Below are 11,744 nucleotides of genomic sequence, written 5' to 3' on the forward strand. Positions count from 1 at the left end.
ACATACAAAGCTCCCAAGGCTCCCAAAATACTTTTTCATCCACTTTCACTGCTACTTCACTTTCATATTGGGAAAAAGAGCCTCTGCACCAATGACACCCCCAAAATACTTGGCCTTCTGGTGGCATGGCTCCAGAGTCTCCTCCCCAAGAGGACGTTGGGAAAAATGGACCATGGGTCATCTGCACAGTCCTAGTCTCTGTGTGAGAGCCAGTGACAGCCATCTGAGACTTGAGGGTCCCCAGGGCGACACTTCCCATCTTTTGATGTGAAGGCCATATATAGTTCTGGGCACTATGGCTCCCCTAGAGTATTATTTCCAGTTATTGGGCTCCATTTCTTGCTTCCCGCAGGCCAGAGCAGGCTATGGTGACCTGTGGACTTGGGCACCATCCTTGAGTTGTTCCTTGGGGCCACTTTTCACAGCGTAAAGGCAACCATGCCCCCTGGGAGGGTCATTGACACTCAGAGACTTTGAGGAGGGCAGCACAGGAGTGCAGAGCAACCTGGGGAAAGACCATAGCATTCTGTCCCAGCCAGAGAGCAAGAGGAGGCCCTCCTGGTCCATAACAGATATGGGGACACAAGCCAGGGAAACTGGCAGGAATATCCCTCCCTTGTCCCTAAGTGCCCCGCTTCCATGCCTTTTAATGTGCCGAGCTCTCGCTCCTTCACACCCTGGGCAAGATGTCAGTTCCCAGAGCAGCCCTTCTGGACCCCCAGTTTCTGCCACTCCCCTTTCCTGCTCCCTTAGCCTCCTCTCCCTCCCAGGCCCTGCCCTTTACACACCCTTCGCACAATCCCCGCTTGCCTGCTTCCCTACTTCCTGGCAAATGTTACCACCCCCATTTCACAGAGGAGGAAATCAAGATTTAGAGCAGGCACAGAGGGAGTGGCCAGGCCTGGGTGAAGATCCCTGAGTCATGGTAGTTTTTTTCTAGCCACGTTAGCCAGGTACTTTATTAATTCAGTTTAACTTAAAATTGGATGGGTCGTGTGTGTGTGTGTGTGTGTGTGTGTGTGTGTGTGTGTGTGTGTCTGCCTGTGGGTGGCCCCAGCTGAGCCAGCCCCGCCCCGGGAGAGGAGGTTGGACATTTGGAGGTGTCTGGGAACTGGCTGTGTCCCAGAGCCCTGCAGCCGTCCTCCGGGTTGTATTGGTAACAGCCACTGTCACAGCGGCTGCGGCAGCCAGCCGTCGAACTGGGAGCCGTGAGAGCGCCTGCCAATGCCAGGGCCCGGTACCTCCGGCCTCACCGTGTCCCCGGATCCCGTGGGCCTGCACCGCCAGGCAGCTGGGGCGCTATGCAGAGCTGAGCTGAAGGTGCAGGCATCATGGGAGGGGAGCAGGGAGGTTTGGGCCGCTGGTGTCTCAGGGCCAGGTCCGAGGGTTAAGGAGAATGAGGCGAGGACCTGCTATGTCGTAGGGGTGTATGTCCTCTCTGTCAGTCCTCACAACACCCCCGTGAGGGAAGAATTCTCCTCTCCTACAAATGAGGAAACAGAAACTCGGAGAGGTTAGATAAATGGCCCAGATGCCAAGTGGTGGGGGTGTATTTCAAACCTCGGTCGGTGGCCTCCAAACCCAGACCCTTGTGGGACACACACTGCCCCAGACTCCTGCTGCCCGCCCCCTGCAGGGGTCACTGACTTCTATATTCTAAGGGATGTGAGTGACGACCCCAACCTGCCCATAGGTGCCATTTTCCCTTCCTCTGAATATAGAGAGTATTAGGGACCCCTGCATTTATTTGGGACCTTAAGCGATGGTCTTTTTATATGGACAGTCTTGACCGGACAGTTTTGCTTTTTGGTCTATGCTACTTGTATCTTGTTTTAACTCACCTTTCTTATGTTATTAGTGCAGTTGAGCACCTTTTCACATGCTGAGTGTCCGACAGATCACGGAGGCAGGAAGACCATTTCGAGTCTAGTGCATCAGGTCCTGTTAACACAGTGCATTAAGCGACGTGCCCAGCTGCACGCAGGTAACTTGCGGAAGAAGTCATTTTTACAAAGTCTGCCGAAAAACTCACGCTCACGGGTAGCTCTGAGGTCTCTGCCGTGGGTTAACGTCACCTATCTCTCCAGATACCGTGTTTCCTTGAACCCCCAGGTGCGCACCCCTGTGTGTGAACCCACGCACCAAAGGATCACCCGCACCCAGTTTAAATGCATCCATGCTAGAAGGTCAGCCTGACTCGCAAAGCCCAGCTTTCCCACTTACCAGCTGTGGGGCTCCAGGGAGGTGACTTAACCTCTCTGGGCCCCGGCTTCCTTCTCTGTAAGATGGATGCCGCAGCAGTTGCTACCTTCCCTGCTATGAGGGTGCAATGAGACGGACACACATGAAGGGTGTAGCACAGAGCGGGGACGTGGGGAGCCCATGGTATGTGCCAGATCATGAGTGGTCTGAGGGAACTCTCTGGGAGGGACCCAAATAGCACGGGTTTGTAGTCATGGGATAAATCAGTGCAGGTTGATAAATCACTGACTCCTTGGAGGGGATAGAAAGATCTGCATGTGAGTCGTCAGTCCTCCACTGACCTCACCCTCCTGAACCTGTTCCTTTCTCTGCAACAGGTGCCTTTCTCATAGCTGCTGTTGCACACAGACGCGTCACCAGGGCCACCCGGTGCGGCCATCCAGGGACCAGACCACAGCCCCCGTGCTTCTTAACCACCTTAGAGCACAAGTGCTGGCAGGCAGATTCTCTCCAGGGCTCACCTGGGCTGACTCATTTACAAACCAGCAAAGCGCAGGTCGCTGCTGACGGGCTCCATGTTTCCTCTCTTGCCTCACAGTGGGGCGAAAGGAGAAGGCTGTCCTCACCCCGAGGGGTTGGGTTGGGGCCCCTCACACACAGCTTCGGGATTCCGCACAAGCCCTCCCATCACGCATTGCCAGCCCCACCCAGGTCGGCCAGCAGAGGCTCCTAGAATGTGAAGGTGTCTCTTTCTTGGCACTCGCCGGCCCTGGGTGTTCACGAACTTTTTGGCGTTTCCCAGGCCAGGGGGTGGAAATATTGCATTGTTTTTATTTGTGTTACCCTGATCACATCTTTTCACATGGAGCATTTACGTCTTCTCTTCAGAGGGTGTTAATTCCTCTCTGCTGTGTCCTTTTCTAACAGATGTTTTTTTGGAGGTCTTTTTTTCCTTATTGATTTCTAGGAACTCTTTATATAGACTGGAGAGGAACACTTGATCATTTGTTGCAGACATCCTGTCAGGTGGCCACTCACTTTGTTTATAGTGTCTTTGTTATACAGGAATTTTGAAGGTTGATGTAATGAAACCGCAGGTGTTTCTGGTTCACGGCTTCTGGATTTTATTTTGCTTGGGGAGATGTTCCCTACCACCTTTGATTTCTTCCCAACTGCGTTCTCATCAGACCCTAATGTAGGCTCCCATCCACCAGGGGAAGCTCCTTTGTACTTGGCACAGAATAATAACTTGCTCCCCTTCCTGTGAGCTCTGCATATCTCCTTCCCTCCCTAATGTTTACTGACCCTTTAAAACCGAGTCCCGGGGCGCCCGTGTGGCTCAGTCGGTTAAGCGTCCGACTTTGGCTCAGGTCATGATCTCACGGTTCGTGAGTTCGAGCCCCGCATCGGGCTCTGTGCTGACAGCTCGGAGTCTGGAGCCTGCTTGCGATTCTGTGTCTCCTCCTCTCTCTCTGTCCCTCCCATGCTCATGCTCTGTCTCTGTCTCTCAATAATAAATAAACGTCAAAAACAAATTTTAAAACTGAGTCCCAACACTGCCTCCTCCGGGAAGCCTCCTCTCCTCAGCCCCATCACACCCTGGTTACTCTTCTGTCCCTCCGGGTTTTTTGCCCCATCTTAGCTGCTGTGCGCGCTGTGTTGAACCACAGTTTTCCACGTTTGTCAGAGCACTTACTATGGGCCAATTTGTATGCATTGCTTGACTCCCTCCTCAGGACCCTGTGCATATTATTATCAGCATCATCACCCCCATTTTGCAGGGGGAGCTGGGAGACTAAGGTATTTTCCCACAGTCACACATCAAGAGGACAGACCCAGGCCCAGACGGTCTGACTCCAGGGCCTGGGCCCTAAGCCACTGTGCTGAATGTCTCCTATTGCCGCTGTAGCAAACGGTCACAAATTAAGTGACTTAAGCAATACAGATTTATTATCTTAGAGTTCTGGAGCTCAGAGGTCCAAAGTGGGTCACCCTGGGCTAAAAATCATGTATTGGCAAGTCTATGGTCCTTTCTAGAGGCTCTGGGAGAGAGCCCACTTTCTGGCTTCTAGAGGCCGCCCTGCCTTCCTCAGCTCACGGCCCCCTTTCGCCTCCAAAGTGCGTGCAGTGACCCTCCAGTCGTCAAGCTCCCACGTGTCTGGTTTTTGCTCTTCTGGCTCCCTCTTCCCCGTTTAAGGACCCTCGTGATCATGCGGGGCCCACCCAGATAATCCGGGATAGTCTCCCCATGTCAAGGCGGGCTGAGAGCCACCTAAATTCCATCAGCAATCTTAATCCTCTCCTTACCATGGATCAGAACATATTCACCGATTCCAGGGATCAGGACCTGGGTGCCTTTTTTGTGGGGAGGGCGGTCTCCTGCATCCCACAGCCAAGCCTCCCTACTGCTTCTCCAGACAGGAATCACCTGCCTCTACCCCCTCCCCCCGGGGCTTCATCCCTGCCTCCCCCCTCAGACTCACCCTCGGGATTAAAACCCAGATGGCTGTGCCCACCTCAGGGCATCGAATTCAGGAGTTCTTGGGCAAGGGCTGAGAACTGGGCGAAGCGATTCACACATCCAAGTTTTCTGGTCACTGAATCAAACAACCACTTTTAAATTTAAGTTGGTTAAAATCAAATACAATTAAAAAATCAGTTCTCTGGTCACACGGACATTTCAAGTGCTCAGTAGGCACACGTGACCGACACAATATGTATCTTGTCCAGCATATAAAATCATCTGATTAATTGGCTCAGGCAGAGACAAGCTAGTGTCCATGCCTTTGCTTAAAGGAAGGATCCAGGCAAGCCTCAAAGCAGGGGGGTGGGGGGGAGCTTTCAGAACCTTTCTGGCAAGCTCGGCAGGGATGATCTTGAAGGGACAGCCACTGCCAGCTTCTTCCAGGTGCCGGCACTTAGGGTGGGGGCCTCCGGATTATCATCTCCTGTTCGTTTTTGAGAGAGATTGTAACGGGAGGTTTTAAAATATTTTTTTTAAGTTTTATTTATTTTTGAGAGAGTGAGCAGGGGAGGGGCACAGAGAGGGAAAGAGAATCCCAAGCAGGCTCTGTGCTGTCAGCATGCAGCCCAACGCAGGGCTTGAACTCACAAACTGTGAGATCATGACCTGAGCCGAAACCAAGAATTGAACCCTTAACCAGCTGAGTCACCCAGGCGCCCCTGTAACTAGAGGATTTATTTATTTATTTAAAAAATTTTTTTTAATGTTTATTTTTGAGAGAGAGACAAAGCGTGAGCGGGGGAGGGGCAGAGAGAGAGAGACACACACACACAGAATCCGAAGCAGGCTCCAGGCTCTGAGCTGTCAGCACAGAGCCCAATGCAGGGCTCGAACTCACAGACCGCGAGATCATGACCTGAGCCGAAGTCGGATGCTTAACCGACTGAGCCGCCCAAGCACCCCCAGCAGGTCATCTATTTTTCTGGCTCTCGCCCACCTTGACCAGCTGATGGGAGCACCCACAGATGTGCTTTTCTCTGTCTCCCAGCCAAGCCTCAGCTCTCATTCAGGACGCTCAATGATATTGATTTTATTTCAAGATGTTTTTATTCTTATTATCTATAATACAAAATAGTCACGCTTGAAAATTCTGCAGCCCAGAGAGGCGCTACAGCAGAATTATTAAGTGGAAGAAGTGTGGCGAACACTGCCAGACCAGTCTAAGAATGAGTACACTGGTGGAGTGAGCCACTCTTGTCTTAAGGGGAAAGTTATCGCCTTACAGGAAGCTTAGGAGTCAATAAAGACCATACTCAAAAATGTAAACACAAGATTTGCCTTTTATAATATGTCATCCCTGCCCCACCCTATCCTCCCAGGGATTGCCTCATAGATAGCAGTATTGCTGTGTACTGATGTTCAGGTTGTGCACTGCGTAAAGATATTACATCTAAAGGGGCACCGTCCACATGGTAGTCATTTACTAAGTTGTATGATGATACCTGTGTGGGTATGGGGAATCCAGACTTCCATGCGAGTTCTAAAACAGCAGAAGAGAGACTCTCTTTCATAAGCCCACGTTGTCGCACATGGCCACGTACATGTTCACAGGAAAGTATGGACCTACACGTTACCCAATGTACCTATGGGCACATGGCTATGCCCCAAGATTGCCTTTCAACCTGTGCTCTCAGAGACCTGGTTCCTCCCCTTCACTTGACTCAGAGCCTAATGTGTCATTTCACCTGGGGGTTGGGGATAGGGTGGGACGTGGACTGTGCCCATGGCATGTGCACCTAGCATCTGGAAACGTGTAAGTGGGAGAGAGTGGGCCCACTAGTCCTCTGGCCAGGCTGTTTAGGTTGTTCAATAATACACTGTCTCTATCAGCTATGGCTGTGTAACAAATGGTTCCAAATTCAATGGCGATCATTCATTAAAGCAACACTCGTTATTCGTGCTGTGTGTCTGCTGGCTGGGTGAGGGGCTGCTGATCTGGCCTAGGCTCTGCTGGGTGGCTCCATTTCGAGCTGTGGGTCTGGCTGAACTTGCCCCTCCTGCTGGTCGGGCTCTGGTCTGTGCCATATGTGTTCATTCTGGGACTCGGGCTGCAGCCATCCAGGGACAACTCCTCCCGTGGTGATGGGAGGTGCAAGAGGGCCATTGCCACCACACGGGCACATTTCATGCCTTGGCTTGTCTCGTGTCTGCTAACGTTTCATTGGCCAGAGGACGTCATGTGCCCAAAGCCCAAGTCAATGGACAGGTGGGGTTGGGGATGGGGTGGGGATGAGGGCCACAAGCAGAGGGAGGGATAATGAATTGAGAATAATAATTCAATCTGTCCAATATGAACTTAAATGACATAGGGACAACACTAGTTTTGCACATTAGTACCAAAAATAACTGAGTTCCTACCAAAATCCTTCTCCGGCAGCCCAGGGATCAAACCATGGAAATGCCAAATGTCTGTGGCTTTTCCCTTCTTTACCTCTGCCTGTGCCCCTGTTGAAATCAGGAGCGGTTATGACCGGGTGTGACCAGGCACCTTTGAGCATCCAGCATTTGTCTGTCCTCATTCCACCCTGAACTAGAGACTGATGTCGGCACTTTTTCTTTTTTTTAATATTTATTTTTGAGAGAGAGAGAAAGAGAGCAGGGCTCTGAGCTGTCAGCACAAAGCCCAGTGTGGGGCTCGAACTCACGAACCGTGAGATCATGACCTGAGCCGAAGTCGGACGCCTAACCGACTGAGCCACCCAGGCGCCCCATCAGCATTTTTTCAACTGGCTCTAAAACAACCCAATTCCTAAAGCATTGGGTGGTCAGTTTGATTCCCTGAATGTTCGGAGAGGATCTACAAGGGTCGCATCACACGCCATACAGCCATTCCTCCCGCGATGGCCGTGTCTGAGGATCTACTCGTGGCCTCTGTCCCTCCTTTGTCTTCTCCCCGGCTTCTTAGCGGCCCCTGGGTTTTCCACTTGGCCAAAGGAAGTTTGGCATTTCCCTGACGGTGGGCACCTGTTGTTCCTTGGGGACCCCGTGGGGGTTTATCTCAATCCATCTTTGCTATAATACATCACTATCCATCGCTAATTACGAGTCAGAAGGAATCTCCAAAAGAGAGCAGCTGGTAAGACGCAGAGCTGGCTGAGTCCAGGCTGGTGGTATTGCCTCCTCAACCACATGTGGCGTCTGGCCAGTGGGGAGGAAGAAAGAGAAGGAAAAGTCACAATTAAGAAAAAAAAAAAAAAAAAAGGTACACTAACGGCTTATTGCATAGCGGTTGAGAACATGGCCTTTGAAGCCAGGTTCCTGGGGTCCAAGTCCAGGCCTGTCATTTACTGGCCAGGTAACGTTGGACAAGTTAATTTCTGTGCGCCTCTGTCTTCTCATCTGTAAAATGGGAGACTGCCAATAATGGGCGTCTGTGGGGACTACATGAATGAATCCACGTAAAACGGTGGTTCTTAACGGGGGGCAATTTTGTCCCCCAGGAGGCATCTGGCAATGTCTGGAGACACAACCTGGTCACAACCGGGAGGGGTGCTTTTGGCATCTGGTGGATGGAGGGCAGGGAGGCTGCTGGCACCCCGCGATGCACCGGGCGGCCCCCGGGACACAGTTATCTGACCTGAAAGTCCAGGGCGCAGGCTGAGGACCCTAGCTGCTGCGTTAGCACGTGGCACGTGTCCAGTGACTCCGGGGCCTGTGTTGGGGTTCCTTTTGTCACTGTGGCCACACAGCCTGTGCTTGTGACCAGAGCTTCTCCTTAACTTCCTGTAGCCTCTGATGTTCATAACGAGGAGAGTAGAAATAAAAATGATAACTATTGCAACGGTTCCTATTTCCTGTGCACATACGATAGGCCAGCTACTCTGCCTGGCTTCGTATTTACAGGGCTTGTGATACTCACCGTGACAGCAGCTCTGATTAGTTCCACTCCGCAGGGGAACCGAGGCTCAGGGAAGTGACCCGTCTCGGCTGGGACGCAACAGCACGGTTTGGGAAACTGAGGCCCAGAGAGAGAAAGGGACCCATCCGCGGTCACACAGAGAGTGAGTAGGGGGCAGGGACTGGAGCTGAGGACTTCCAGGACGCTGCCTCCTCCCACAGGTCACCCGGAGGGACAAGCAACTGATGCGTGAGAGGGAGGCTTTGTTTTCTGTTTCCGTGTTTGTTTTATATTGTTTTGTTTTTTAAAAAAATTTTATTATTACTTTTTTAATATAATTGATTGTCAAATTGGCTAACATACAGTGTGTGAAGTGTGCTCTTGGTTTTGGGGGTAGATTCCCGTGGTTCCTCGCTTACACACAACACCCAGTGCCCATCCCAACAAGTGCCTTCCTCAATGCCCATCACCCACTTTCCCCTCTCCCCCATTCCCCCACCAACCTTCAGTTTGTTCTCTGTATTTAAAGGTCTCTTATGGTTCGGCTCCCTGTCTGTTTGAAACTCTTTTTTCCCCTTCCCTTCCCCCATGGTCTTCTGTTAAGTTTCTCAAGTTCCACATATGAGTGAAACCATAGGATGTCTGTCCTTCCCTGACTGACTTGTTTCACTCAGCATGATACCTTCCAGTTCCATCCGCGTTGCTGCAAATGGCAGGATTTCCACTGTTGTTTAACCTAGTGATGGGCGTCTTAGCATCAGCAATCAGACAGCAGAATGAAATAAAAGGCATCAAAATTGGCAAAGAAGAAGTCAAACTTTCACTTTCCACAGACAACACGATATTCTGCGTGGAAAACCCGAAAGACTCCACCAAAAGTCTGCTAGAACTGATACATGGATTTAGCAAAGTCGCAGGGTACAAAATCAACGTACAGAAATCGGTTGCATTTTTAGACACCAATAACGAAGCAACGGAAAGAGAAATGAAGAAACCGATCCCATTCACAATTGCGCCAAGAACCATAAAATATCTAGGAATAAACCTAACCGAAAATGTGAAAGATCTATATGCTGAAAACTATAGGAAGCTTATGAAGGAAATTGAAGAAGACACAAACAAATGGAAAAACATTCCCTGCTCATGGATTGGAAGAATAAATATTGTTAAAATGTCAATACTACCCAAAGCAATCTACACATTCAACGCAATCCCCATCCAAATGGCACCAGCATTCTTCTCGAAGCTAGAACAAGCAATCCTTAACTTTGTATGGTAGTGGCACGAGAACAGGCACATAGACCGATGGAATAGAACAGAGACCCCAGAATTGGACCCACAGATGTATGGCCAACTAATCTTTGACCAAGCAGGAAAGACTATCCAATGGAAAAAGGACAGTCTCTTTGGCAAATGGGAGAACTAGACACGTAGACAGAATGAAACTAGACCACTTTCTTACACCATACACAAAAATAAACGCAAAATGGATTTGTCTTTAATGTTTATGTTTTTTGAAAGAGAGAGATAAAGCATGTGTGGGGGAGGGGCAGAGAGACAGGGAGACACAGAATCGGAAGCAGGCTCCAGGCTCTGAACTGTCGGCACAGAGCCCGACACGGCGCTCGAACCCATGAACCGCGAGATCATGACCTGAGCCGAAGTCGGCTGCTTAACCGGCTGAGCCACCCAGGTGCCCTGAAGCGGCGGCTTTGCGTTCGGGAGAGCTCTGAGCAGCTGTGAGCACTGACCCGATGGCGTGTTTTGTCCACAGGCTGGGCTTGCAAGCCTCTGGCCCCTGGCTGCAGGACAGGAGCTAGAAGCTGCTTATCGGCTGGGCAGCAGCAGGTAAGTCACTTGTCCTCTCTGAATGTCAGGTGGGAAGCGCCCAGAAGCAACTTGTATTTATCGAACTGACGATTACTGAGGACTTCCTGTTCCAGCCGCAGAGGTACATCAGCTTTCCAGTAACTAGTTATAGCAGGAGCTCAATAAACTTCTGCTGACTGAATGGAGTAGCTCTTAAACCACACTAGGTGGTCTCCATATGAAGATGAGGAAGCTGAGGCTTACCAGGTTCACAGGCTCCCCAAGGTCACTCCACTAAAAATGACAAGATCCAGGGGCGCCTGGGTGGCTCAGTCGGTTGAGCGTCCAACTTCAGCTCAGGTCACGATCTCCTGGTTCATGGGTTCGAGCCCCACGTCGGGCTCTGTGCCGATAGCTCGGAGCCTGGAGCCTGCTTCCGATTCTGTGTCTCCCTCTCTCCCTGCCCCTCCCCCGCTCACACTCTCTCTCTCTCTCTCTCTCTCTCAAAAAAAATAAGCATTAAAAACTTTAAAAAAAATGACGGATCTAGGAGTCAGAATCAGACCTGTCTGACACTTGAGCCAAAGTTCTTAACTTCTAAACTTACGGAAATGGTTAGCTATTGCTTAGTGGTTGTGTAGCAAATGCTCAGGAAATGCCTTAAAAACAAAATTACAATGAGAGACAATCAATTGTGCTTTTCGCCCACGCTATACATCAGTGAGATGCTGACAATGAAACCAAAAAAGCTGTCTGTATTTGTGAAGCTCGGAACAAATTTTGCGGATGCGCTGGGCGTCCATTGTCCTGCGGAAGACTGGTTGCCACACTGCGCGCCGTCATCTCGGGACAAGGACACCTCTAGAACTGTCGGGATTTTGTTTCGTGTCTCTTCCGTCCTGTGCCCCTGCCTGACCTCCCTAGAAAGTCCACCCAAAGGAATGATGCCTCTCCCTCGCTGCTAAGCTGTCAGGGCAGGGACGCAGTTGACTCCTGTTTGGGTTTAGCCACAGCAGTTTTCAGATTGTCACGAAAACACACAGATGCTGGTAATTTTCAAGCGAATCGCAAAACAGCTACAGAAACCAAACTGTGTGCCAGCATGGGGGACCAAACAGATTCACGGGAGGTGCGCTGACTAGCAGCTTTCTCGAAAAGCATAAATAGAGCGGAACAGCCAATTTTATAATTAACTGGGAATCGGTCTCCAGTTAAGCTGCTGCTCAGTGAAGATGGCCAAGCCGTTACCCAGGGAGAGCTGGTGCCCTGCCTCTTCCTTTGGGCCCTGGCGGACTTGAGCTGCCTCTGCTTTACCACCTTTGAGTATATTTTGGGATGCCAATGTGTATCGCTTGGAGTCGCGCTCAGTGT

The sequence above is a fragment of the Panthera onca genome, chromosome A3 (genome assembly GCF_046562875.1).
Source record: "Panthera onca isolate mPanOnc1 chromosome A3, mPanOnc1 haplotype 2, whole genome shotgun sequence".
NCBI classification, from domain to species: Eukaryota; Metazoa; Chordata; class Mammalia; order Carnivora; family Felidae; genus Panthera; species Panthera onca.